This window comes from Mesoplodon mirus, assembly GCF_964341445.2.
Source record: "Mesoplodon mirus genome assembly, chromosome: 2".
NCBI classification, from domain to species: domain Eukaryota; kingdom Metazoa; phylum Chordata; class Mammalia; order Artiodactyla; family Ziphiidae; genus Mesoplodon; species Mesoplodon mirus.
The window spans coordinates 87,604,910-87,632,132 of record NC_138977.1 but is presented as its reverse complement, the minus strand read 5'-3'; the positions used below and the strand labels follow the sequence as shown (position 1 = coordinate 87,632,132).

General features: G+C 34.2%; 1 protein-coding gene across 1 annotated transcript in view; it reads left to right on the top strand.

Annotated features, from left to right (window-relative positions):
* Positions 1-27,223, top strand: part of COX7B2 (cytochrome c oxidase subunit 7B2) — a 164,981-nt gene that overhangs the window by 84,732 nt on the left and 53,026 nt on the right. The window contains exon 2 of the mRNA XM_082602473.1: positions 129-184. The gene's annotated coding sequence lies outside the window, so the exon portion shown is untranslated. The remainder of the gene's footprint in view (positions 1-128; positions 185-27,223) is intronic.

Sequence of the window (27,223 nt, the reverse complement as noted above, 5' to 3'; positions counted from 1 at the left end):
GTATAAAAATATTTACTGTTGGTGGAGTAGTCTATGGTGATTTTCTCTGGGTAATATAGCCCACCCTTACCTTTTGCCTTTTTCTGTTCCCTTGAAATCTCACACTAATTTTCTAATTATATTTTTAGGAATCTGAATCTTGAACTTTCTGAGGAGAGCATCTGAGCTTCAGAGTTCCTATCAGGTAATGACAAAATATGGAAAAGGCCCATGGTGCTGAGATTAGAATTTCACTATGTCAATTTTAGATAATTTTGAGGATCCCTCCTTTTTTATGAAAGAAAGAAAGAAAAAGTTCTGATAAGAAATTTTGTAAAAAATAAAATTGACAACAAAACCGTTTTAAAAAGTTGTATGTACTCTTAAGCACTCTATTTATTATTCAGAATTAGTCCAACCACAGAAAGTATAAGAGATATATGCCAGTCTAAATAAACAAATGTTTCCAAAATAAGATATTTCCTATCCGTCGAAAAAGTTTTACTTGATTGACTAACTTGATAGTCTTAACAGTGCAATCAGTTGGATGAAAAATAAAATATGTGTATTGCCAGCAAACATTTTGGAGAGATAAGCACTTGTTGCAAGTACTATACGTGCTTAGAAAAATCTTTACTTTGGCCAGCTAAGACCACCACATGTTTTAAAATGTCATCCATCATTTCAGTGTTAAGAGCGCCCCCTGGTGTGATTGTATAATTATGTTTATGAGAAATTTAGGCACTATTTTTTTAATTTTTAAAAATTTTTATTGAATTCTTTTTTATTGAAGCATAATTGATTTACAATATTATATTAGTTTCAGGTATACAGTATAGTGATTCAATATCTTTGCAAATTTTACTCCATTTTAAGTTATTACAAGATAATGGCTGTAATTCCCTGTGCTGTACAGTATATCCTTGTTGCTTATCTATATTAGACACTTTTTAAAACCTCATTTTGCTATTAGATGGTGATAGACCTTCTTTTTATACTCTGCTGACCTGACCAGTGTGGTATGTAACTATCTAGAAATATGAATTTAATTTTTTCCTTGCCATTATCCATGTTTATATCTGGAATCAGTGGTTAGCTTGAAAGTAGAATTTGGTAATAGTAATCCCTAAACTTCTTCAGTTAAAGTTAATGACCAATAATATATCCTTTGGTAAATGTGAAATTATATACTGAGATAAAATTTTATAGGATAATCAAATTCCTTGGTGGTAATAACCTTGTTAAATGGCAAATTTCTGTGAACAGTTTCTTTTTGGTAAACTCATGGGCATTTTAATAATTAAACATGAGAATTCAGACATTGCATTTTGATTTTGAAATATTCATTGTGTGAAAAAATTAATCCAAGTTTTAAGATTTTCTTACAACCCAGCAGCCCCCCTATAACCACGGAACTTGCAAATGTAAACATAATAATTCATCCCTGAATCACAACAGACCTCTCATCCATCCCCTAAAATCACCCCCACTCCTGTAAATTCTCATTCGAACTTGGCAGCAGGGTGTCTATTTTATAACTGTCATTTTTTCTTGCATTTAATATTTAGTCCTTTGGGAATAATTAAACCATCCTTGCAAAGTGAAAGTGTGCATAATATTCTAAACTACATTTCTGTAAATTTGATAACTGCAATTATGTTTCCCCCTACTGTGTCTTCTCCAAACTTAGATTGTCGTGATCGTTTTAACCATTTCTCATAGGTTCTATGTTCTAAACTTGATCATTTACAGGGCTATCACACTAAGCTGTTTGGAATAGACTGCTTTTACTTTCATTTTCTTCTGTATGGTCCCTCTTTCAATTGAATTCTGAAGCCATAAGCTTAGCACAGTATTTATATTATGTCCTGGCCTGTTAAAAGGAAATTTTCTAAAATATAGAATAAAAAAAAATCAGAACAGCGAACCTACCATAGTAGCCCTGTGTTTGAATCTGGTTTGCAAATTTATTAGCATCATGACCTTGGATAAGTCAGTGAGCCTCTCAGAGCCTTAATCTCTTCTCCCGTAAAAGGGGAATGCAAATCAGTACTTTGCAGAATGTTGTTAATTCATCCTTTATGTTAATATGTATTTGAGATTTATTATCTGCCAGATTTAAGGCTGGATGCCTCATGAGCATTTAGTTCTCACAACAATTCTGTGAACTAGGTACTTTTATTTCTATATTATTGATGAGGCTTAGAGAGGCTAAGAAGCCTGGTAAGTGCAAAGGCCAAGATTCCAATCGAGGTCTTTTTGACTTAAAATGAGCTTATAAACACTATGCTTTGTATATGTTTTAATCCTACTTACTCATTTCTGCTAATTTATTGATTTTGTTGTCCTTAAGGTCAGATTATCTCCCAATGCACAAACATACAGGAAACCAATCTTTTGAAAAAGAAGAGCTGGATCTTTTAACATGGATGCTCTTCTTGTCCGAAAACCAGAATTATTTTGAGAATTTATTCTTCTATACAATTTTTTTCAAACCAGGCAGTGCACTAAGAGATCCTTTGTTATTATTTTCATTGAGCTAATAGCAGTGACAAGGACTATTGGGTTGGTGAACCTTAAGGCACCTTCATGCAGAATATAAAGGCAGGATAATAGAATGCTTATTTTAGGAACTGTTGCATGCTTCCACCTCACCATTTCTGCTGGTTTTCTCTGGAGCTGGGACCACAATCTATTCCTTTTTGCCTTGTTGTTCTTATTTAAGTATCTAATTACTTGGATTGGCTTTGTGAAGACTGCATCATTTTCCTTATGTTTTAAGAATTTTTTCTCATATTTTAGATACCAGATTTTATTCATTAATTGCTACAGAGGCTAATATAATAAGTTTCTGGTTGTGCTAATAAGTTGTTTTGAAGGCTACTAAGTAACTCACCATGGAAACATGGTGTGAACAGGCTTGTTCTTTGCTTAATAAAATCTAGTGTTTCATAATATTCCTTTGGTCCTTGAGATTTGCTCTAGGAAGTAGGCTGTTCAACCATGATTCAAGAGCACATTGTTGGGTTTCTCAATGGCTGAGTGACTGTTTTCTTGTTGAAGTTGCCTCATGTTGTGCTTGGGTCAGATGTATAGGCATTAATATGAGCAGCTGTGTATATTATTATGTCTTACTGAGGTTGCACATTACGCCAAGCACCACTGCCACTAGGAAAATCAACTCAATCATCATTATTGAATCCATGAATGAGTGAAGAAATGGGAGTTGTTTTAGTTTTCTACCCTCATTTCTGCCCCACCTCTACACTTATTCCCCTGCCTGCCTACCACACACATGCGCACACACAGCATTTGGTGAGTTTGTTCTTGGACTTGTTTAATGTTTGTGGAATCCAGTCTTTTTTTCCAAATCCTCTGATATTGTTTTGGGTTAAGCCCTCATATTTTTCATTTGAACAATTGGAATTCTTTAACTGAATTCTCTCTCTCCAGTGTTACATGTCTCCAGTAAATTGTCCCTAGTAACACTAGAATAATTTTCCTAAAACATAGAACTCATAACAGCTTAAAATTATTCATTGTCTCATTGTTCAGAAAGAGCCTTTGGTTCTTGCTTACTCTCTTCTAATTTGTCTTCCTACCATTGTCTTTACCCTCTGAATTCTGTGCTTTGCACCACTGAAAAATTACAAATCCCAGAATGCTTTTCACTTCCTTTGCCTTCCTGTGCCTTTATGTACTAATGCATGCGCCTTTATGCCAGTAACACCCTTCTGCACTTCATTTGGCGGGCTCCACTTTCTCCTTCTAAGACAATCCTTCCCTGACAAAATTCTCACTCCACAAGCACATACTCAGTCTAAGTGCTTCTTCAGGGGAATTGCAAGATCCTATGCTCACTTCTGTTGTTACAAAGTTTAGATTAAGGTGGAAAGCTTGAAGGCAAGTATTATGGTATATTATTCAGCGTACCACAGAGCCAGATATTTAGAAAATGCTCGGGACAACTTTATTTATGAAGCGCATGAAGAAGCTTAATGAAGAATAGAAAGATACTGTGTTAGGATTCCCATGAAGATCCCATGCCTCAGTCAGGCTTTCAAGATTATAGATCAAAATGTCTGACTTCTGTCAGCCATTACTGGGCAAGATGGTGAAGCAGCCATCAGTTGACTTTATATGCTCTCTTTCATTTACATTGAATCTTTTACATTTTCACTTAAATTGACTTTTTCCCAGCACTCATATATGCCTCAGTACCCCTCTGTGACAGTGATTTTTTGTGGCTTAATATTCATTCTCTTCTTCTTTTTACTTGTGGTGTCAAGAGAAAAAAAAAACCCCACAAGCCCCCCCATTATCTCTTTCTCCTTTTTGTTATGGGAGACAATGTGCCATAATTCTGTCCAATGAAATATAAACAGAAATCTGATGGAATTTCTGGGAAATTTCTGTGTTCTTGCTGTTGATGGTGTCTTGTCTTCCTTCTGGGCCTTTCTTTCTTCCTTGTTCCTGGAAAGTACACATGATGACTGGAACTGGAGCAGCCATCTTGCTACCTTGAAAGGTTAGGAATATTACTGAGATTTTAGCCATGACATACTTGAACTTTCAAATCAATAACAGTAATTTCCTTCCCTTGGAATTCTCATTATACGAGAAAAATTTACTGTTTTGTGTTTAAGCCATTGTTATTTGAGTTTTCTGTTGCATCAACTGACTCACTTCCCAAACTGATACTTCTTACATTTAAAATGAATGCATTAGAAGTTAGCGGTATAAGTTTTTCACCTCTCCACCTATGTTTTATATCTGTTAACTCAACAACCATGTATTTAGACCTACTGTCACCATGTATGTACTACCCTAGACACTAAGATATAATGACTGGAACACCATGCCTATGCAAATGGCTTACAGTCTCATGGGTGCATAGAAACAAAATTAATTATGATATTGTATATTAACTATGATTAATTATGACAATATGAGATAGAATATATAATATGGAAAATGCCACAGCAGTATATATAGAAAAGCCTGAAGGTAAACAGAAGAGAGTATTTACAATTTGATCAAGCTCTCCTAAAAATAAAATCAAAATTTTTAAAATCAGAGAAATGAATCTCTCATCTGAGATTTCAGGCACCCTGAACAGGACTTAATCCTTGTGCCTTTTTAGTGACAGTGTAGGTGGTTACTTACCTTTATGTGTCAGCCTTCTGCCTCTTACTAATAATTAAAATGAGCACGGTCTAGGACACCAGAGATAAAATCCACACTTTGAATTGCTGACAGGCTGTCTATGGAAAGCCAAACTGGTGAAAAGCAATTTGTGGAGAAGGAGGGGCAAGAAATGACACAGGAAGTTGCCAAGGATTTTACTGACACAAAGAGTAGTAAGCCAAGAGCTGTGACAAGGATGTCAGTAAACAAGAAACCAAGCTCAGTTGTTGAAAGGCAAGAGTTAGTTAATGGAGAGAGACATCAAAGCATCAGGCAGCCAACAGCCCGGAACAAACTCACAATGAGGGAGAGCTAGGGAACAAGCCTCCTCAGGAGAGCACAGAAATAGGCTCCAGGACTCCAGGACTCTCGCTGAAGTCTGTGAGGAAGGCCAGAAGCAGAACATAATAAGGACACTATTTATAAAATCACAGCAACTCAAAGGAGTTAAAATGAGAAAATGGTCTCAAAATAAAGCATAAAAATTTTAATCAGTCAATATTTTGAAAAGACACTAAACACTCAAAGAACCTGATTCAAGAAGAGTCCAGGGACATTGGCATTGATTTCAGTGCTTGATCTTAAGGTGATTTTTTTTTGGTACAGATTTTGAAATGAAAAAAAGCTCAGGAAAGGCAAAATCAATGTGGAATAAAATTTCTGGGTTTGGGCCAAATGCCATTCAGAATTCTCAGGTCTTGGGATGAGCTACAGAACTGAGCACATTACCATTTATTCTAACTGTGACACAGAGTTTTCCCAGAAGATGAATGAGAGGAAAGCTGCCAGTGATCCAGGTTTGAATAATAAGGACTGACCATCTCCAGTCTATACACACTTGAGAGAAGCTATGAATACCAATAAGGCATCAAGACATGTTGTGTGATCACAGAATACTCCATACTTTTACTCTACTCAGGATTAATGGACCAAGTTATGCTTGGTCCATTAATGCATGACCACCAGGGTCTGATAGAAAATTATAGATACTCTTCTAGGGCATAAGTCCAATCTTCCTGAAAAAAACAGGGAACAACTAACATAGGTAACAGGTATTTTGGCTTCTGTGACCATATTCCATCTGCACTTTTCATCTAATGAGGTATGCTAATTACCTGTTCTAATGAAATTTGATCAAGAGTGGTTTTCTGAGATATATATATGTCATATATATGAGATATGTTTGCATTTTATGTATTTTTATATCTGAACTATATTAAATCACTTATAATATTACAAACTATCTAAATTATTTCTAATGTAAGACATATAGGTAGTTCATTCATGATGATATTTTCTTTTTTACTTTTAAAGTGCTGCCTCTGAGGAAGCATGATTATTTTGCATGATGTCAAATGTCATAGAATAGGGATTTGACCTAAATAACTTTTAACTTTCCTTCATAATTTGATGCTGATGTAGAATATGCGAATTCACCTAAATTTTCCTAGAAACTATTTTGCTTGCTTTGCCTCATCTGTGAAGCAGTAATGTGCTTTCAAAGAGTATACTGTTTTCTAGATTTACATTCTATGCATCCAGAATTCAGTAAATACCCATGTTCACTTGATCCATATCTTCTTTGTTTACAGTAATTTCAGTTATTTCAACCTCAGTCCTTCGGAATGAGGAGTTCTGACCTTTGGTATCTTTTTCACTTATAAATCTGTTCTGTGGTTTATTATTATTATTGTCCTTCTCCAAACCTTACCTTGCTCTTTGGTATTTCTGAAATGTGCAAACAGCATGAGGATGCATAGGAACACATAAAACAGAATGTTATAAAAAACTCTTTGTGGATATTTAATCATCATTACTTTTCTGAGAGCACTATCTCATCCTGTTGATGAAACGTATTCCCAAAATTATATATTCCTGATTTTTATAAACAAGTATGTGATTATAGTGAGCCATTAATATTTGATGAATATAACTTGACGATTGCATTAGATTTCCAAAAGGGATCAAGGACAAATAATCAGGAATTACTTATGAATTTGCAAAGGAGTTTGATTTTAAGAGGTGTTTTTTTAGCTTCCCAATATCCTCTTTAGATTATTTATATAGGAAGAGATTTTTTTATGCCAGGAGTTTTCATCTATAGAAAACCCAAGTTAATGTTTTCATTAATTTGTGCCTATATTTGTATGTTTGGGTTGGATCTCATTTTTATGTTGTGCAGGCTCCCACAGGTGAGTCTGATGCACACCAATATATGAGAACATTCTAAAATATTCAATAAAATTATGAAGAGAGACAGTTATTATAATGAGAAGATACTTAGAAATATGTTTAAGGTTCTGTGTTGACTTCAAATTAAATATAATTGCAAAGTATATGTTGCGGACTGAATATTTGTGTTCCCCCAAAATTCATTTGTTGAAACCTTAACTTCTAGTGTGATGGTATTAAAGGTGGGACCTCTGGGAGCTTATTAAGTTTAGATGAAGTCATGAGAGTGGAACCCCCATAGTGGAATTAGTATTAGAGGTATAAGGATTATCAGTATAATTATTATAAGAAGAAGAAGAGACTAGAGCTCTATGTGAGGACACAGCGAGCTAGGACACACTGCAAGCCAGGAAGAAAGCTCTCACCAGGAACCAAATTTGCCAGCACTTTGATCTTGGGCTTTACAGCCTCCAGAACTGTGAGAAATTCTGTTGTTTAAGCAACTTAGTTTATGGTTTTTTGTTACAGTGGCCTGAACAGATTAATACGGTATGCATTGGAAGCCAGGAACAGTTTGAAAAATTTCAAATCTTTTTCTTTCTTTTTTAAAAAATATATTTATTTATTTATATATTTGTTTGGTTGCACTGGGTCTTAGTTGTGGCCGGCGGGTTCCTTAGTTGTGGCTCGCCAGCTCCTTAGTTGCAGCATATGGGCTCCTTAGTTGTGGCATGTGAACTCTTAGTTATGGCATGCATATGGGATCTAGTTCCCTGACCAGGGATCGAACCTGGGCCCCCTGCATTGGGAGTGCAGAGTCTTACCCACTGAGCCACCAGGAAAGTCCCTCAAATCTTTTTCTAATTAACTAAAGTTGGCTACTAAACTCACAGCTGCCTTCAAGTGTCAATAAAGAATGGCAGCCAAATGACCAATAGTGGGCATTACTGAAAAGATGATCTATCAGGAAATAGAATGTTTGGAAAAGGTAGTGCAGATATTTTCTATAACTAAATTGAAATATGGAAAAACTTGGTTAAACAGAATGCCTAGAGAACAGTGTTCTAATTTCATTGGATCTTTGATAAAATTTGAGCTGAATGTCCTTTGTGACTCAGTTATTGACAACTTTCTTTATCATCAGTAAAATGCTATCCTGTCTTCTCTCCCTTAATGTAATCAGAACTGAATCTTTTTTTTTTTGCATTTGGAAACGTTACCCTGAAGCATACTTCTCATTCTATAGTACGATGGAGGGATAAAGATGAAGAATGCATAGGCTTCGTTTGTAATGGGACTCTCTTATATTAGTTTTGTGTGATTTGCCACCTTATGTTACTAATGGAATATAGAGAATTCTAGATAAAGTTTCAAGTTAATGGTTTTATTGAAAACTGTTTCAAATCTTAACTCTTAAAAGTATTTTTCAGTAGTTGAGTTTATAATGAAGAGATTGATACTTTCATCATAATAGTCATTAATATAAAGAATTTTGTAAGAGAGGACATAGGAGATTGATATAATCTAAAATAAACTATTTAAAGCACACCATTTAAAGCACAACTGATTCTGCACACTACTTTTTGAAATTAATGTAGGTCTAAACAGAGCTCTATCTATAGTTTATGTCATACCACTACGCAGTACGAAGTACTTATTCTGTGCTGGGCATTGAGTTAAATGTGTACATACACATGCATACACATATAAAATCTCATTGCTATATAATATATATAGTCTAATTTCTGTAACAACATAGGAAAATTAATATATTTGTGAAATTAACATGAGTTTGTGTGTTTGTGGGTATGTGGGTGTGAGTGTTCAGAGCAATAGCAAACAAATTGTTCTATTTTATTATCAACTAGAACATATTTATTATTGTTGTTAGTTAAACTTGTTCTAAAACTTGAGGAAATAAAATTAAAATTTAATTGAACTCTCAGAAATAAGGACTAAAATAAAAATTTGGAAGATATAAAAGAAGCAGCCCTAAAATTATTAAAATAGTGTCCTCACGGGAGTAAGAATCAGGAACAGGGCAGGAACAGCAGGAGGCTTGTGTTTTATCTCATAAACCTATTAAAAACCACTTGATTTTTTAAAGAATATGCGGTTTAAAATGTAAAAAAATAATAAAATAATAAAATCATTTTATGAGTTAAAAAAAAGAAATGAAATGCTTAAAATACAAACTGTCAGAACCCTTCTAGGATGCTTTAGAATCAGGTAGAAAAGAAGCGAGTTCATCAATTAGGTAAGTATAAATTAATTAACTTTAAAATAGCAGCCAGTAGTTATAAGCCAACTTCTATACACTCATTTTAAAACATTTTTAAAAATTGTGGTGACATATATATAACATAAAATTTTCCATTTTTAAGTGTACAATTTTGTGGCTTTAATTACATTCACAATATTGTACAACCATCACCACTGTCTATTTCCAAAATTTTTTCGTTGCTCCAAAGAGAAACTCAGTACCCATTAAGCAATAACTCCTTATTCTGCCCAGACCCTGGTAATCTCTAATCTACTTTGCATTGTTACGAATTTGCCTATTGTAGGTATTGCATGTATATGTCTTATGGCCTAAGACATAAACGGACTTACACTACCTAATGCACTTAAAGGCTGGGTTAGTAGTTGAGTTTTCTTTAAGAAGCTATATCCTATTCAGTGAGTTGTTTTCTTTTTCCTAGTAAAAGCCATTTCTTTCACTTCTTCTAAATCAATAAGAGGACCAGGCATGCTTACTGTCTCAAATGCAGCTAACGGACCATTCTTCCATTGCCTTTCTCCAGTGGTCTGCCCTCTGAGTATAAGTGAGAATTTACGTGTGTGTGTATGTATGAGTGTGTGTGTGTGTGTGTGTGTGTGTGAGAGAGAGAGAGAGAGAGAGAGAGAGAGAGAGAGAGAGAGAGAGAGAGAGATGTATTGGTGTATCTCAAAACAGTTATTTCATTTGTTCTGATTCTGAAAACAATCCATTTTCATTACAGGAAACTAGAAGAACATTTGGTTGCTAACTTTGACATTATAAACAATGTAGCAATAAACAGCATGGTGCATCATTTCTGATGAATTCTACTTTAATTTAACAATATGCCTTCCATTACCCAGAGAAACAGTGGAAGCCCTTTGTTAAAGACGGTAGAAACTTTTAAGCCAAAGTTGCTGAATACCTGTGAAAGACTCCCTACCCTCTCCTACACCCTTACTAGACTGCACGGACAAGAAATAAATATTTATTGTGTTAAGCCATTAAATGTCAAGGTTTTTCTGTTACAGCAGCTTCCATTACCTTAACTAATACAATCACCCTTTGAACATTTCCTGTTAAGGTTGCCTTAGGCACTTAAAACTCATTAAGTCCAGAGTACATTTTCTTATCTTCTGCTAAACCCAATGCCCAGAAAGGAAAAAGTCCCGTATTTCCGCACAACTCTACTACTGCTCTGACCATCAAATGCGTGTGTGTGTTTTTTTCCCCACAGTAACCAGTTCTCCAACATGTCAGATGTTGATGCAATTCAATTAAATTCTGACACTAACCAAAGTTCGTAAAAATTCCACAGATTAAGGGCTCAGTTCCACAAGACTTCCCCTCACTTCAGAAGTCAAGTGCAAGTCGTAGGTCCCCAGGCTACCTGCAACTTGACTACAAATTAAGAGGTTCCCATGATACCCTCCTCATGTTCGATAATTTACTGGAGTGGCTGATAGAACCCAAGAAAACAGTTTAGTTACTCTTCCCAATTTATTATAAAGGATATTTTAAAGAATACAAATGAACAGCCAGATGAAGAGATACATAAGTTGAGCCTAGAAGAGTCCCACATGCAAGAGCTTCTGTCTCTGTGGAGTTGGGTGTGCCATCCTCCTGGCATGTGTATGTATTCACCAACCTATAAGCTCTCTGAACCCTGTACTTCTGGGATTTATATGGAGGCTTTATCATGTGGGCATGATCAATTATTAACTCAATTTCCAACCCCTCTGCCTTCTCTAGCGAATGGGGGTGGGGTGGGGTTGAATGTTCCTAGCTTCTAATCATGACTTGCTTTCTCATGACCAGCTCCCATCCAGGTGCCCATCAGGAGTCACCTCATTAGAACAAAAGGTGTTTCCATCACTCAGGAAATTATAAGTGTTTTGGGAGCTCTGTGTTAGAAACTGGGGTAAAAGACTAAATAGTAGCAGGAACCAGGGGCAAATATATATATATATATATATATATACACAAATATTTATACTTACTATTATTTCGCACCTGGTCTTCCACCTTTTTTTCTTTCTAGTAATGAGCTAAGTGGTACTACCAGTCACTTAGACTAGGAAAAAAAAGTCATTTTAACTTACTTCTTATCTCCCTTACCCAATGGCTTTCCATTTCCTAGAAAAAAATTTCTTTGTACATTGTTCCTCTTGTCTCTATTTGCATAGCATCTCCCCTAATTCAAGCTCTCTTTATCTCTTGGTAGGACAATTGTCATAACTTTCTAACTAATATTTCATTTCATTTCTTCTACAAGCTCTTCCCATGGAACTGATTAATATCCCTAACTTTGTTTCTGACATACCAGGACCTTTTATCCAAATTGTATGTAATAAAGTTCAAATTCTTTATCTGTGATCTGCCTTTTGACTTAATTTTGCTATCTTATTTCATATGGCTCCCCATATGGTACAGCATATTGTGTGAACTGAAATACTTGCAGTTCCTTTACATACTCTTTATTTTCTTACCTCCCTTTGTTCTCTTTACTTGGAATATCTTGCTCCTGCATCTCAGAATATGTGAATTCTCCATTACATCAAGGTACAACTTAAATGATATTTCTTCCACAAACTTCTCTGATCCTCTTCTTTAATAATTTCTTCATTCCTTAAAGGAAGGGGTATCATTTATGACACATTGCTTTCCTTATAGCTATTCATATATGTCTTATCTCTTCCACTAGAGAAAGAACTTCATGATGACATACTTTAATAAAACTATTATTAATAGAATTTTACCTGAAAAAAATTGCACATGGAAATAAAGATATCAAATATTTTTGTAATAGAATAAAAGTGGGTACAAGCTGAGGTAGAAAATAGGTTTCCAGTGGACTTGTAGATTATTCTTAGACAACATAAGATACACTTACTCCCAGTCACCAAATAATTGTTGTGAAATGAGGGATACTGTTACTTCATAATGTTCATCTAAACTGAATCATGATTCTTGGCATATTTTTCAATGTAAAATGAGATGAGTCTTGGCAGTATGTCACATACCATGATAAATAAATATATTCTCTTTAGAGAGGAATAAGTGATGAAATGATCCTATGATGTTCCCCAAAGAATGCTGTATCCATTTTGATATGTAGAAAGACAGTAATCCAAAGCACATGCTTAGGATACTAGTGTTGTCTTCGTAGTTCAGGCTATCACTTGAGAAAGGAGTAATAGCTCAGATATAAGGATATGGACACAACATTACATAAGTGTTGAGAAGCATCAATGTAACAAATACATTTTTTCCTTTATTCAGAAAATTAATTATACTTCTCTGGTATCAATCTGTGCAAGGCCTCTCTCCTTTTATTTTTTCATAATCACTACCTTTACTTGATTCCTCATCTCCACTGGCATTCCTCTCCACTCATACACATATTAGTCTTTGAGTTGAATGTAACCTTTAAAATTATATAGGCTTACTCTATGTATGTGTTCGTGTGTTTTTAGTTTACATAAATTATTATTAATCATCTTATTCTGTTTAATAGGTTTTCTACTCAACACTATTTTTTCTTGTGATTTATTCTACTGTGCATCTAAATTTATCCTTTTGATTGTTACCTTGACTTTCATCTCATGCATATACCACATTTTATTCATCTTATCTCCTATGATTGACACTTACTATTACCAGAAGAGGATTTTGTAGGTCACATGTACATGTAATTTTACTAAGTACTTCCTGATTGCTTTCCTGAAACAATTTACAGGCCTAACAGCAAAACCTGGCAGCTTAATTTCACCCTTATACTTTCTAACATTTGTACTATCCAACTTCTTGATTTTTATCACTTTGAAAACTGGTGTTTTGAAATTTGTAGTAGTGAAGATGAGCCTCTTTTTCATATATGCAGCCTTAGTTCATTCCTTCTTTTGGATTTCTTGTCTTTCCCTGGTTAATTTTTATCAGTTCCTTGTATATTCTCAATTAATAGTTTGCAAGCATCTCTCCTAGTCTCTAATATCTTTTTTCTTTAATTAAAAAATTTTTTTACATCTTTATTGGAGTATAATTGCTTTACAATGGTGTGTTAGTTTCTGCTTTATAAAAAAGTGAATCAGCTATACATATACATATATCCCCATATCTCCTCCCTCTTGCGTCTCCCTCCCACCCTTCCTATCCCACCCCTCTAGGTGGTCACAAAGCACCGAGCTGATCTCCCTGTGCTATGCAGCTGCTTCCCACTAGCTGTCTATTTTACATTTGGTAGTATATATAACTTTGCTTATAGTATTCTTCATTGAACAGAAATCCTTTATGTTTTGTCAAATCAGTAGTTTTTGCTTTATGTATTTCTTAATCAAATTTAATAAGGTATAATTTATATACAGTAAAATGTACCCATGCTGACAGTACAGTATGAAGAATTTTGATAAGTATATACATCTGTGTGCTCAGCATCACAATGAAGTTATAGAAAATTCCCATCACACCAAAAACTTCCCTTATGACCCTTTGCAGTCAATTTCTGCCTTTCATCCCCAGCCCCAGACAACTAATGATCTGTTTTCTGTCAATAAAGATTAGTTTTGTTTCTTCTAGAATGTCATATAAATGAGATCATGCAGTGTGAACATTCTTTTTCACTTCTGTTTATACTCAACATAATGTTTTTAAAGAATTAATAGAAAATTTATATATATACATACATACATATATATGCATGTATACATGTATATGTGTATATGCATACACAGAGATAGACGTATACATACTATATGTATATGTACAGTTTACTTTTCTTCCTATATATCCAAGCTGATATTTGGTATCATTTCTCTTCAATCCTCCAGACTTCCTTTAGCATTTCTTTTAGTAAAGATCTACTGCTAACTCATTTTTTAAAAAGTGTATTTCAACTTCATTTTGGAAGAGTAGTTTCACTGGATATAGATTAGTTCTTAGCTGAATTGTTTTTCCTTTTGTACTTTGGGCATGCCATTCTGTTGTCTTCTGTCATCCACTGTTTGTGATATAAAGCCCATCATTGATTGCATCACTGTCAACATCTATGTAATGTATCAATTTTCCCCCTGCTTCCAGGGTTTTCTCTTTATCTGTAGCTTTCAGAAGTTGACTGTGAAGTACCTGAGTGTGATTTTCTTTGTGTTTATCCCACTGGGAGTTTGTTAAACTTCTTGGATATGTAAGTTAATATTACTTTTTCTTTTTTTCCTTTATACTAAGTTTGTGAAGATTATTACAGCCTTTATTTCTTGAAATATTTTTCTTTCACTTTTTGTCTCTATGCTCCTGGTACTCCAGTGAAATGTACATTGAATCATTTTATGTTACCCCAGAGTCTCTGAGCCTTTGTTTAAATTCTACATTTTTTTGTCTGTGTTGTTCAAATTTTATTCATTCCATTGATCTATTTTCAAATTCACTGATTCTTCTTCAACTGGTGTTGACCCCATGTAGTAAATTTCAGTTGTACTTTTCAGACACAGAATTTCCATTTCATTCTTTTTTATAGTTTCTATTTCTCTGCTAAGATTCTATATCTGTTCATAGATTGAAGTATATTTTCCTTTAAGTTTTGAATGTCTCCCTTTAATTCTTTGAACATATTTATAATAACTTCCTTGAATTATTTGCCTGGTATGTCTAGCATCTGTGGCCATTCAGAGTCAGATTCGATTAAATGATTATTTCATGAATAGGGGTCACAGTCTCTTGCGTTTATTCTTGTTTTGTTGCTTGCCTAATAATTTTTGATGGAAAAGTAGACATCGTAAGTAATATACTTTAGTAATTTAGAAACTCCTTTTTTCTTTCAGTGATGATGATGATGATTTTGTTCTTCAAAAAAAAAGAGGAAAAGGTCCTTATAAGTTAACTTGTTTGGAATCAAATTTTGAAATCTGTTTCTCCTGCAGTGTTCAGCAGCTGATACTTTTCTTCAGCTTCCAGTTGCTGTTACTGCCTCGTTGTCCTCCTCCTCTTCTCTCCTGTTCTTCTTCCTTCTTCTCTCTTTATCTTTCTTCGTTTTTCTTTTTCCTCTTTTGTCTAGCCTCCCAGCTCTTACCTGAGCCTGCAATTTAGTAATTAATCAAGAATTTTATGTGCAGAGTTTATATTCAGATTCTGAGGCTCATCCAGTCTCTTAGCTTTTTCTTCAGTTATCGACACATAATTTTTTCTACTTTATTATCTTATAATTGTGCACCACATTGGTTGGTTTTCAAACGCAAAAGCCCTGATTCTGACCTACTTACATATGATTTATTTTCCTTTTTATATATTTCTAGATTTGGCTGTAATATATTGATAAAGTTTTAATGTTGATTTTTATGTAGCTTTTTTTCTCTAATAATGTCTTAGTCTAGTTTTGATTTCAGGGTAATTCTGGACTCAAAGAATGAGCTGTGATGTATTTCTTCCTCTCATTGTAAAATTGTTCTGGCAGGGTTGGTATTGTTTCTTTTTTATAAGTTCGGTAAAATTATCAGTAAAGCAATTTGTCCTACAGTAGTCTTTGTGGGGAGTTGTTAAGTTACAAGTGCAATTTCCCTAGTACATATAGGGCTACTTAGTTTTTCTATAATTTTTAAGTTAACTGTATTGTAGTCATGAAATGTAATCTTTGTGATATGAACACTTTAAATTTACTGTGACTAGTTTTATGGTCCAATGTATGATTTATTTTTAAATGATTGGGTGGAGAGTTCCATAAATGTCAGTTAGATCAGGCTGATTAATAGAGTCATTCAAATCTTTTATTTCCTTAGTAATATTCTATTTATTTAGTCTAATGCTTATGGGGTCATATGGTAAATATATGTTTAACTTTATGAGAACCTGCCAAACCATTTTCCAAAGTGTCTATATCATTTTGAATTCCCACCCTCAATGAATGAGAGTTCTTATTGCTTCACATCTTCAGCAGATTTTGATCGGTCAGGATTTGTTCATTTGTTTTAATTTTAGCCGTTTTAATAGGTATATAGTAATACCTCATTGTAGTTTAAATTTATTTTCCTAATGCCTAAGGATGTTGAGACTTTTTTTCTATGCTTATTTACCACCTGTATATATACTTTGGTGAAATGTCTGTTTATATCTTTTACATCTTTTTAAAATAGTTATTTGTTATTGTGGAGTTTTCCCCTTATTACTGAGGGTTTTTTTTTTAACATCTTTATTAGAGTATAATTGCTTTACAATGGTGTGTTAGTTTTTGCTTTGTAACAGGGTGAATCAGCCATACATATACATATATCCCCATATCTCTATTATTGAGTTTTAAAAGGTCTTAATATATTGTACATACAAATGTTTAATCCTCTGTGATTTGCAAATATTTTCTTTCAGTCTGTAGCTTGTCTTTTCATTAACAGTATCCTTTGCAAAAGTTAAGTTTTAAGTTTTGATGAGGTCCTAATTAGCAAGTTTTATTTTTCCTTTTATGTATGTTACTTTTGGTGTCATAAAAATACTTATTATCAAACCCAAAATCTTACAGATATCATCTTATTTTTCATGTTTTTTTTGAGAAATTTTAGTCTGACATTTTGCATTTACATCTATGATCTATTACGAGTTAATTTTTGAATAAAATATGAGTTGTAGGTGGAGATTCATTTTTTTTAAAATAAGGATGTCCAGCAGTTCCAGCAATAATTGTTGAAAAGACTATCCCTTTTTATTAAGTTGCCTTTGCAAAAATCTATTGACTGTATTCATCTTGGTTTATTTCTAGACTTTCTATTCTACTCCACTAACATATGTCTGTTCTTTCACCAACACCACACTGTCATAATTGCTTTGGCTTTATAGTAAGTCTTGAAATGGGGAGTGTGAATCTTCTAACCTTGTTCTTTTTCAGGATTGTTTGGTTAGTGTAGTTCCATTGTCTTTCCATGTGAATTTTAGAATCAGCTTGGCAAAGTCTACCAAAATGTTTGCTGTGTTTCTGATTACGATTGCATTGAATTTGTAGATTAATTTTGTTAGAAGTTATATCTATTGTCTTATATCTGTTGAGTCTTTCAAGCCATTTGCATGGTATATTTCTCCATTTATTTAGATCTTCTTTAATATATTTTATTAGTGTTGTGTAGTCCTTAATATAGAAATGTGATGGCTAATTTTATGTGAACTTGGCTGTGCCATGGTATACAGGTACATAATCAACACCAGTCTGTATTTCACTGTGAAAGTATTTTTTAGATATTAACATTTAAATCATTAGACTTTGGGGCCTCCCTGGTGGCGCAGTGGTTGAGAGTCCGCCTGCCGATGCAGGGGATACGGGTTCGTGCCCCGGTCCGGGAGGATCCCATATGCCGCGGAGCGGCTGGGCCCGTGAGCCATGGCCGCTGAGCCTGCGCATCCGGAGCCTGTGCTCCGCAACGGGAGAGGCCACAACAGTGAGAGGCCCGCATACCGCAAAAAAAAAAAAAAAAAAAAAAAAAAAAATCATTAGACTTTGACTAAAGCAGATTGCCTTCCACACACACACACACACACAACTGGTCTGTTACTCTGGAGAACTGGACTAATGCATAGAACTTATATATACTTGGTTAATTTATATGTAAATATTTTTGATGCTATTTCGAATGGGATTTTCTTTTTAAAATTTCAGTTGTTGATTGATGCCATAAAGATATTAGATTCACTTTTGTTTATTGGCATTTACCCTGCAACCTTGTTAAACTCACCTAATAGTACTAGGATTTTTTTTTTTTTAGATTCTTTGAGGTTTTCTTCATAGGTATCTGTGTCATCTATAAAGTGAGGCAATTTTACTTCTCCTTTTCAATCTGTATGCCTTTTATCTCTTTTTCCTGTCTTATTGCACTTGATAGGGCTTCCAATACAACAGGGAATAAGATTGGTAAGGGAAGATATTTGTCTTTTTTCTGACTTTAGGGAGAAAAAATTCAGTCTCTCATTATTTTGTATTATGTGAACTGCCAGTTTTTCATATATTTTTCATTAAATTAAGGAAGTCTCCTTCTATTTCTGGTTTGCTAAAAGTTTTGTTTGTTCACTTTTATCAAGGATGGATCTTGAATTTGGTTGATTGCTTTTTGGTATCTATTGAGATGATCATATATTTTTACTTATTTAGCCTATTAAGATGGTAAACTGCAGTGATTCATATTTGAGAATCGAATCAGCCTTGAATTCGTAGAATGAACACAATATATATATTGCTTGATTTGATTTACTAATTTTGTCGATCATATTTGCATCTATGTTTATGAGGGATATTGGAGTATGATTTCATTTTCTTGAAATATCTTTATCTTATTTTGGATAATGCTGGCCTTATAGATTGAATTAGAAAGTGTTTCCTTTTATTTTCTGGAAAAGATTGTGTATAATTGCTAGTATTTCATCCTTAAATGTTTGGTAGAATGTATAGGTGGAACTTCCTGCGTGTAAAGTATTTTTTTAGGAAGATTTTTTTTCCCTATAAATTTCTTTTTTAAAAAATAGATATAGGATTAATCAGGTTATCTGTTTTATAGGATTTTCTTCTTGTTTTTTGGATGCCTGTGTTATCAGTCGTGATGCCCCTTCTTTCATTCCTGGTATTGGTAGTTTGTGTCTTCTCTCTTTTCTTATTTGTCAGTCTTGCTATATATAGATTTGTTGATTTTACTAATTTTCCAAAGAACCTGTGTTTGGTTCTTTGATTTTTTATCTATTGTTTTCTGCTTTAATTTCATTGATTTCTACTATGATCTTTATACATTCCTTATCTTCTGCTGGTTTTTGCATTTAATTTGCTCCTCTTTCTGTAGTGTTTTAAACTGAAAGCTTAGGTTGCTGATTTTACATATTTTTTAATATAAGCATTTAATTGTACGTATTTTCCTCTAATCACAGCACTTGCTCCATACACATATTTTCATATGTTGTATTTTAATTATGTTTTAGCTTGTCATTTAAAAAACTTCCCTTGAGAATTCCTTCTTGGTTCATGTGTTATTTAGGAATGTGTTGTTTAATTTCCAAATATTTGGGGATTTTCCAGATATCTTTCTGTTATTTAGTTTAAGTTTAATTCCCTTATGGTCTAAAAATGTCCTTTGCTGTATTCTATTGTTTTAAATTTGTTAAAGTTTAATATATGGCCCAGGATGTGGCATATTTCTTTGAAAGTTTCATGTACACTTGAGAAAAATGTATATTCTGCTGTTGCTGGGTGGATTGATTCATGAATGTCAATTAGGGCAAGGTGGTTCATAGTGCTATTTAAGTTATTTACATACTTAATGATCCCTTGCTTAATTTTTCTATCAGTTACTGAGAGAAGGATGATGAAGTTTTCAACTATTATTGTGGATTTGTAATTTTTTCCTTTCAGATCTATCAGTCTTTGACTCATATATTTTGAAGTTCTTTTTTTTCCTCTCCCACTTGAAAACCATTTTTAAAATTGAAGTATAGTTAATTTACAATGTTATGTTAGTTTCAAGTGTAGAGCAAATTGATTCAGTTATATGTATATATAATATATTATATATTGTTTTTCAAATTCTTTTCCATTGTAGGTTATTATAAGATATTGAATATAGTTTTGTTTGTGGTTTCCTTTTTCTGTGCAAAATCTTTTAGGTTTAATTAGGTCCCATTAGTTTATTTTTGTTTTTATTTTCATTACTTAGAAGGTGGATCGAAAACGATATTGCTGCAATTTATGTCAAAGAGTGTTCTGCCTCTGTTTTCCTCTAGGAGTTTTTTAGTATCCGGTCTTACATTCAGGTCTTTAATCCATTTTAAGTTTATTTTTGTATATGTTATTAGAGAATGTTCTAATTTCATTCTTTTACAAGTAGCTGTCCAGTTTTCTCAGCACTACTTATTAAAGAGACTGTCTTTCCTCCGTTGTATATTCTTGCCTCCTTTGTCGTAGGTTAACCTACCTAAGGAGGCAAAATACCTGTACTATGAAAACTATAAGATGTTGATGAAAGAAATTGAAGATGACACAAACAGATGGAATGATATACCATGTTCTTAGATTGGAAGAATCAATATTGTTAAAATGACTATACTGCCCAAGGCAGTCTATAGATTCAGTGCAATCCCTATCAAATTACTAAAGGCATTTTTCACAGAACTAGAACAAAAATTTTCAAAATTTGTATGGAAACACAAAAGACCCCGAATAGTCAAAACAATCTTGAGAAAAAAGAATGGATCTGGAGGAATCACACTCCCTGACTTCAGACTATACTAGAAAGCTACAGTAATCAAAACAGTATAGTACTGGCACAAAAACAGCCATATAGATCAATGGAACAGGATAAAAAGCCTAGAAATAAACCCACTCACTTATAGTCAATTAATCTATTTTGAAGTTCTTTTGTTAGGTTCATGCACATTTAAAATTCTTTTACCTTCTCATAGAATTGACTGCTTTATAATTATGCATTGTCCCTCTTTATACCAGATAACCTTTCTTGTTCTTAATACTTTGTATAAAACTAATAAGACTACAACAGCTTTCTTTTAATTTCTGTTTTCATGGTATGCATCTCTGCATCCTTTAGTTTTATCCTACCTAAGACTTTATATTTAAAGTGGCTTTCTTATAGACAGCATACAGTTGGGTCTTGCTCTTTTATCCAGTCTGATAAATTCTGTCATTTAACTGGTTTGTTTTGACCACTCATATTTCAAGTGATTTTCCATATGATTGGATTAAAATTTACCATCATGCTAGCTGTTTTCTACTCATTATATTTGTTCTTTGTTTCTTCTTGCCTCTTAATTATTACTATTTCTTCTCCTTCTCCTTTCTCCCCCTCTCCTTCCCTCATTCTTTCTTTTCTTCTTTCTTTCCTTCTTTATTTCTTTAGTCCTAGTTTTTACAATATACATTTCAAAATAATTTATGCCTACCTTCAAATACAGCATGCCACTTCACATGTAATGTGAGTACTTTATAATAGTATATTTCCAGCTCCTCTCTTCCATCCCTTGATCTATTTTTATCAAACATTTCACTTGTACATGTTATTAAATACAAACTGTATTGTTACACTTGTTGATTTAAACAGTGTTTTTAAAGCAAACAAAAATATGATAAAATTTTACCATTATTCCATTTCCAATGCTCTTCATGTCTTTGTGTAAATCCAAGTTTATGAGCCCTATCATATTTCTTCTACTTTAAGAACTTTCTTTAACATTTCTTATAGATATCTGCTGGTAATGAATGTCAGTTTTTGTTAGGTTGAAAAAGTCTTTCTCTCCTCCCCACTTTCCTTTTTGAAGGATATTTTTGTTATAGGATTCTATGTTGGCAAGCTTTTCTCTGTTTGTTTTGTTTTCTCTTAACACTTTAAAGATATCACTCTCTTGTCTTCAGTCTGGTTTCTGATGGGAAGTCTGCTGTAATTCATGTCCATGTTCCTCTGTAATATATTTTATTTCTCTGGCTTTCTTTAAGATTTTCTCTTTATCTTTTGTTTTAGCAGTTTGAAATAAATGCATGTTTTTGTATTTTTCTTATTAGGTGTCCTTCAAGGTTTTTGGATCTGTAATTTGGTGTGTTTCACTAATTTTTGAAATTTCTCAGCCATTTTCTCCCTTTTTTTTTTACCTTATTCTCACTTTAGAGATTCCAATTACACATATGTTAATATGTTTGATATTGTTAACAGCTCTTATGTCACAGCTCAGTTCTGTTGTGGTAGGTTTTTGATTTGTTTTGTACTGTTACTCTTTTTTTGTTTTGCCTTAAGTTAGGGTAATTTCTACTGACCTTTCTTTCACCTCACAGATTCTTTGGCTGTTTAAAGTCTACTTATACATCAGGCAAAGTCTGGCTTCCTTCCTTCCTTCCTTCCTAACTAAACTAACTTTTTTCTTTTTTTTCTTTCCCTTTCCTTTCTCTCTCTCTCTTTCCTTCCTTCTTTCTTTTCTTTTCTTTTCTTTCTTTCTTTCTTTCTTTCTTTTGCTGTATGTCTGATTCTTTGCATTTCCATTTTTCTTTCTTATAATTTCCATCTTTCTACTCAAATTACCTATTATCCTTGCATTTTTCTATATTTTCCATTATAGTCTTTAACACATTAATTACAATCATTTTAAATTTCTTGTTTGATAGTCCCATCTATATCATATCTGATTTGGATCTTATTCTGATGATTGTTTTATTTCTTAAACTTTTTTTTTCTTCCTTTGCCTTTTCACATGTCTTGTGATTTTTGTCATTGTTGTTGAAGACCTAATATGCTATAAAGGACAGTAGATACTGAAATAAGTTTTTTTGATGTTGTTTTTTGTTTGGTTTGTTTTTTGGATTTTTTTTGTATGCATAGAAATTAACACACCCTTCCTTCCTTCCTTTGTGTTAATCTAGTCAAGAGCTGTGCTGTATTCCAGTGTTATTTTACTCTATACTTATTAGCATGGTGGTGAGGATTAGGGGAACTGATGATTCTGTCATGTTTTAATTAAGCCTGCTATAGGCTGGCACTGTGAACCTAATTGTCTGGATTGTAGTCTTCACAGTTCCTCTTGCCCCTTCTACAGTTGTAATCCTGGAGATAGCACGTATTTTTGTCTCACCCCAGACCCCAGAGATAGAGCATTTTTTTTTTCCTATTGCCCTTCCCCAGCTTCAGTGTCTTTCCTCCAGTACCTGAGGCTTTAGTTTTATTGCCCTTCCCCTTATATATTAAGGCTTTTGTTCCTGAAGAGACATAAGGCATGTGATGGAGTTTTGGTGTTGGCTGCTGTTCTCTCCTTCAGCTGTAGTGGCTTTCCGCCAGTTCACTCGGGCTACTGGTTTTTTTTTTTTTTTTTTGCAGTACGTGGGCCTCTCACTGTTGTGACCTCCCCCGTTGCGGAGCACAGGCTCTGGACGCGCAGGCTCAGCAGCCATGGCTCACGGGCCCAGCCGCTCCGCGGCATGTGGGATCTTCCCAGACCGGGGCACGAACCCGTGTCCCCTGCATCGGCAGGCAGACTCTCAACCACTAGCGCCACCAGGGAAGCCCTGGTTTTTTGTTTTTTGAAGGTTGCTTTTGTTTTTTTTATTTCGTTTTTTCTGTTGTTGTTTTAATCTTCCCCCAGCAAATTAAGGCTTTTTTTCTATAGGAGAAACAATGGTGATATGTCTGGATAGAATTTTGAAAGCAGAATGCTGTTCTCCTCCAGTCAGCACCATGGTAAAAATTCTTTTAGGATTTTCTCAGTTAACAGGTGAGTTTCCTGGAGGAAAAGCCTATAAAAGCTTGGACCACCCCATGCCTATAGGCGTCAGGGACTTCACACTAGAACAGTGACCCACACATAACCTTTAAAAATTTGTTAAGTATTTCTAGCTGAATCTTCTAACTAACTTAAATGGCATATGGTAGTATCTGTACCAGGTAAGCAAGTGATAGCCTTTTTTCTCCCTGTAGGCACCTATTTTACTCCAGATTTTGGGTTACAGGCATACTTCATTTTATTGCACTTTACTATACTTTGGAGATATTTCATTTTTTTGTTTGTTTGTTTTTAACAAATTGAAGATTTGTGGCAAACTTGCATTGTCAAATTTTGGTTAGCATATTTTAGTAAAATATTTTTAAATTAAGGTATATACACTGGTTTTTATTTATTTGTTTTCTTTATTTTTTTGGCTGTTTCGGTTCTTAGTTGCAGCACGCGGGATCTTTCGTTGTGGCGCATGGGCTTCTCTCTAGTTGTGGCGTGTGGGTTTTCTCTCTCTAGTTGTTGTGCACGGGCTCCAGGGCATGTGGGCTCTGTAGTTTGCAGCATGTGGGCTGTCTCATTGAGGCATGTGATCTCAGTAGTTGTGGTGCACGGGCTTAGTTGCTCTGCAGTATGTGGGATCTTAGTTCCCCAACCAGGGATTGAACCCGTGTCCCCTGCATTGGAAGGCAGATTCTTTACCAGTGGACCACCAGGGAAGTCCCTACATTGGTTTTTTAGACATAATGCTAATAGACTACAGTGTAGTATAAACATAACTTTTTGTTTGTTTGTTTTTGTTTTTTTGCGGTACGCAGGCCTCTCACTCTTGTGGCCTCTCCCGTTGCGGAGCACAGGCTCAGCAGCCATGGCTCACGGGCCCAGGCGCTCCACGGCATGTGGGATCTTCCCGGACCGGGGCACGAACCCGTGTCCCCTGCATCAGCAGGCAGACTCTCAGCCACTGCGCCACCAGGGAAGCCCTAAACATAACTTTTATGTGCAGTAGGAAACCAAAAAATTCATGTGACTTGCTTTACTGCATTATTTATTTTGTTGTGGTGGTCTGGAACTGAGCCAGCAATATCTTTGAGGTATGCCTGTTACTGTTTGTATTGAGATGTCAGTTCTCTGGTGGGTTAAAGAAAATTGTTATTTTGCTTTTTGTCTAGTTTTTGTTTTTGTTATGTAAAGGTAGGAGTGAGGCACTTTCTAGTTTTTTTTTATCACTAAGCTATTATTTTTTAATATATTAGTGTATTGTTATCTAATAATTTATATTTGCCTTCATGAACACTCTCCTTATCCAGTTTTAGAGTCTGGATTTTACTAGGCCCATAAAATAAGTTGGTAGCATCATTTCAGTTTTTCTGTAGGAATTTATATGACATAGATATCATCTGTTTTTTTAAAACACTGTGATTGTTAAAAACATCTAGGATTTTTTAATGTTTTGGTAAGGGAAGGCGTTTCTTTTAATAAAATTTCATTTTGTTTAATTTTTTCTATTTTTGTGCCAATTTGGCACAGTGCTGCTCTTTTCCTGCCTGTGACAATGGTTGGGCAAAAAATTCATCGTGCGGAAGAAAAATAATACATAAGTAGATATTTCTCCCTATCCTATGCCCCATAGCCCTTTCCCCACCTGTACCTCCTTTATGTATCTTTTGTCTCCCCAGGGGTTTCTTATAGTTTTTTATGCTGTATTCTGGGCTCTTTTAGTCATTCCTTCTCACTTTTGAAGCATATCCCATGTTGGTTTTGTGGAAGGGATCTAGTTCATGTTAGTGGTCATTCTTGAGAAACAGAAGCTCCCATATTTTCTGTTAAAAACATTGAATAAACTGAGTTCTTAAAGTATATTAAACACTTGACAGCTATTTTGGTAATGTAATAGAGATGTACTTCATGATTTCTGTTTCCTAGGCTTAATTTTTAATATAATATGGTTAATCAACAGAGATTCCTCCATATTCCATTATAATCCCAAGTATTTGACATGGATAATAAATATTTGTGACAGTGATTATTATTCAACTTCTACAATTGAATAACACTTCAGAGTTTATACTGCTTATGTTCATTCAATTTGATTCTCTTTTCTGCAAGTATGGTATAAGGTACTGTTGTTCACATATCCAAGATTAGAGAATTTGATGTTCAGAGGGATTAAATGATCTGTTTAATATAAAAAAAGTAAATGGTAGAGCAACCACCAGGTCTGCATATTCCAAATCCAGTCCTTGTATTGCTAAAAAACTGTGTGATCACCCTTCTTTGCTTATTATGTTGTGTGTTAATATGTGTCCATTTACACACAGGCTGTAATACATAGAGTCAAAAATACTTAAGGATTCACTGAAAACTTCAAAGAATGCTGCTGCCAAATAGAGTTCATATTTTCTTCTGGAAAAGTAGTTTCTGTCAGAAGGAATTATCTATGCTATCTAATATTATTTTCTTTGATAAGAGTGACTGAATTCTCTCTGGTGCAGTTTTCAAAGTGCCTCTCATGGCTTTTACCTCATATTTTCCTGTTGAATTTATGACACCTTGTTAAAAAAATAATTAAAAGTTCATATTTGAGTTGCATTCAGAGCAGAAGAGCTTCAACAAAAACAACCAGGTATGAAACTCAGATGTGGTTTTTAAGTAAGCAAAGTCAGCATAAGGTAGTGGATCTAATTTCAGTATGCAGAAAACTTAATTGATGAACCTGTTAAAATTCAGGTTCCTAGTCTTCAACTGTAGTAATTCTGGTTGGCTTTCTGTGATGGGCTATTGTGTATAAATTTTTAACTTTTACCTTAGATTGGACTATTTTTTGAGATGCACTGCCTAACTTACTGTTCTGTGTAAGTAAAAAGCAAGTCATCAGATTACAGAGTTATTTTAATCTGAATACCTAGCAATCAACCTTGCAGAAATGGTACAGTTACCTTTTGAAATGAAGACAGTTAGTTCAAGGGTCTGGGATTTCGTCCTGATCTCCTAGTTTCTATCTGGGACTAGATCAGTATTTCCTGTCACTACTCTGCTTTGCTTTAGCATTTAATCATGTTTTGTAATTTTTATTTGTTGCTTTTATTGACTTCTTTACCTGTGGACTGTAAGATTCCTGAGAGTGAGGTATTAGTTGCTCTTCTGCTTTCAGCCCTTAGTATGGGAGCTTTAATTCCATATGTAGAAAGAATGAATGAGGTGTGATCCTGAAATGGTACCAGAAAATGGGTTTTTGATGGAAAGGTGAATCAAGAAATTCTCCAAATCAAATTTGCCCTCATTTTGCAATTTTTTCTGTGAGAAGTACTCATTTAATAATCCCTGTTATACGAGGAACTCTGTTACTTGTCAGCCCAGAGAAGCTAACATGCTATGAAAGAAAAGACTTTGTTTTAAAAAAGGCAAAATTTGAGGTGA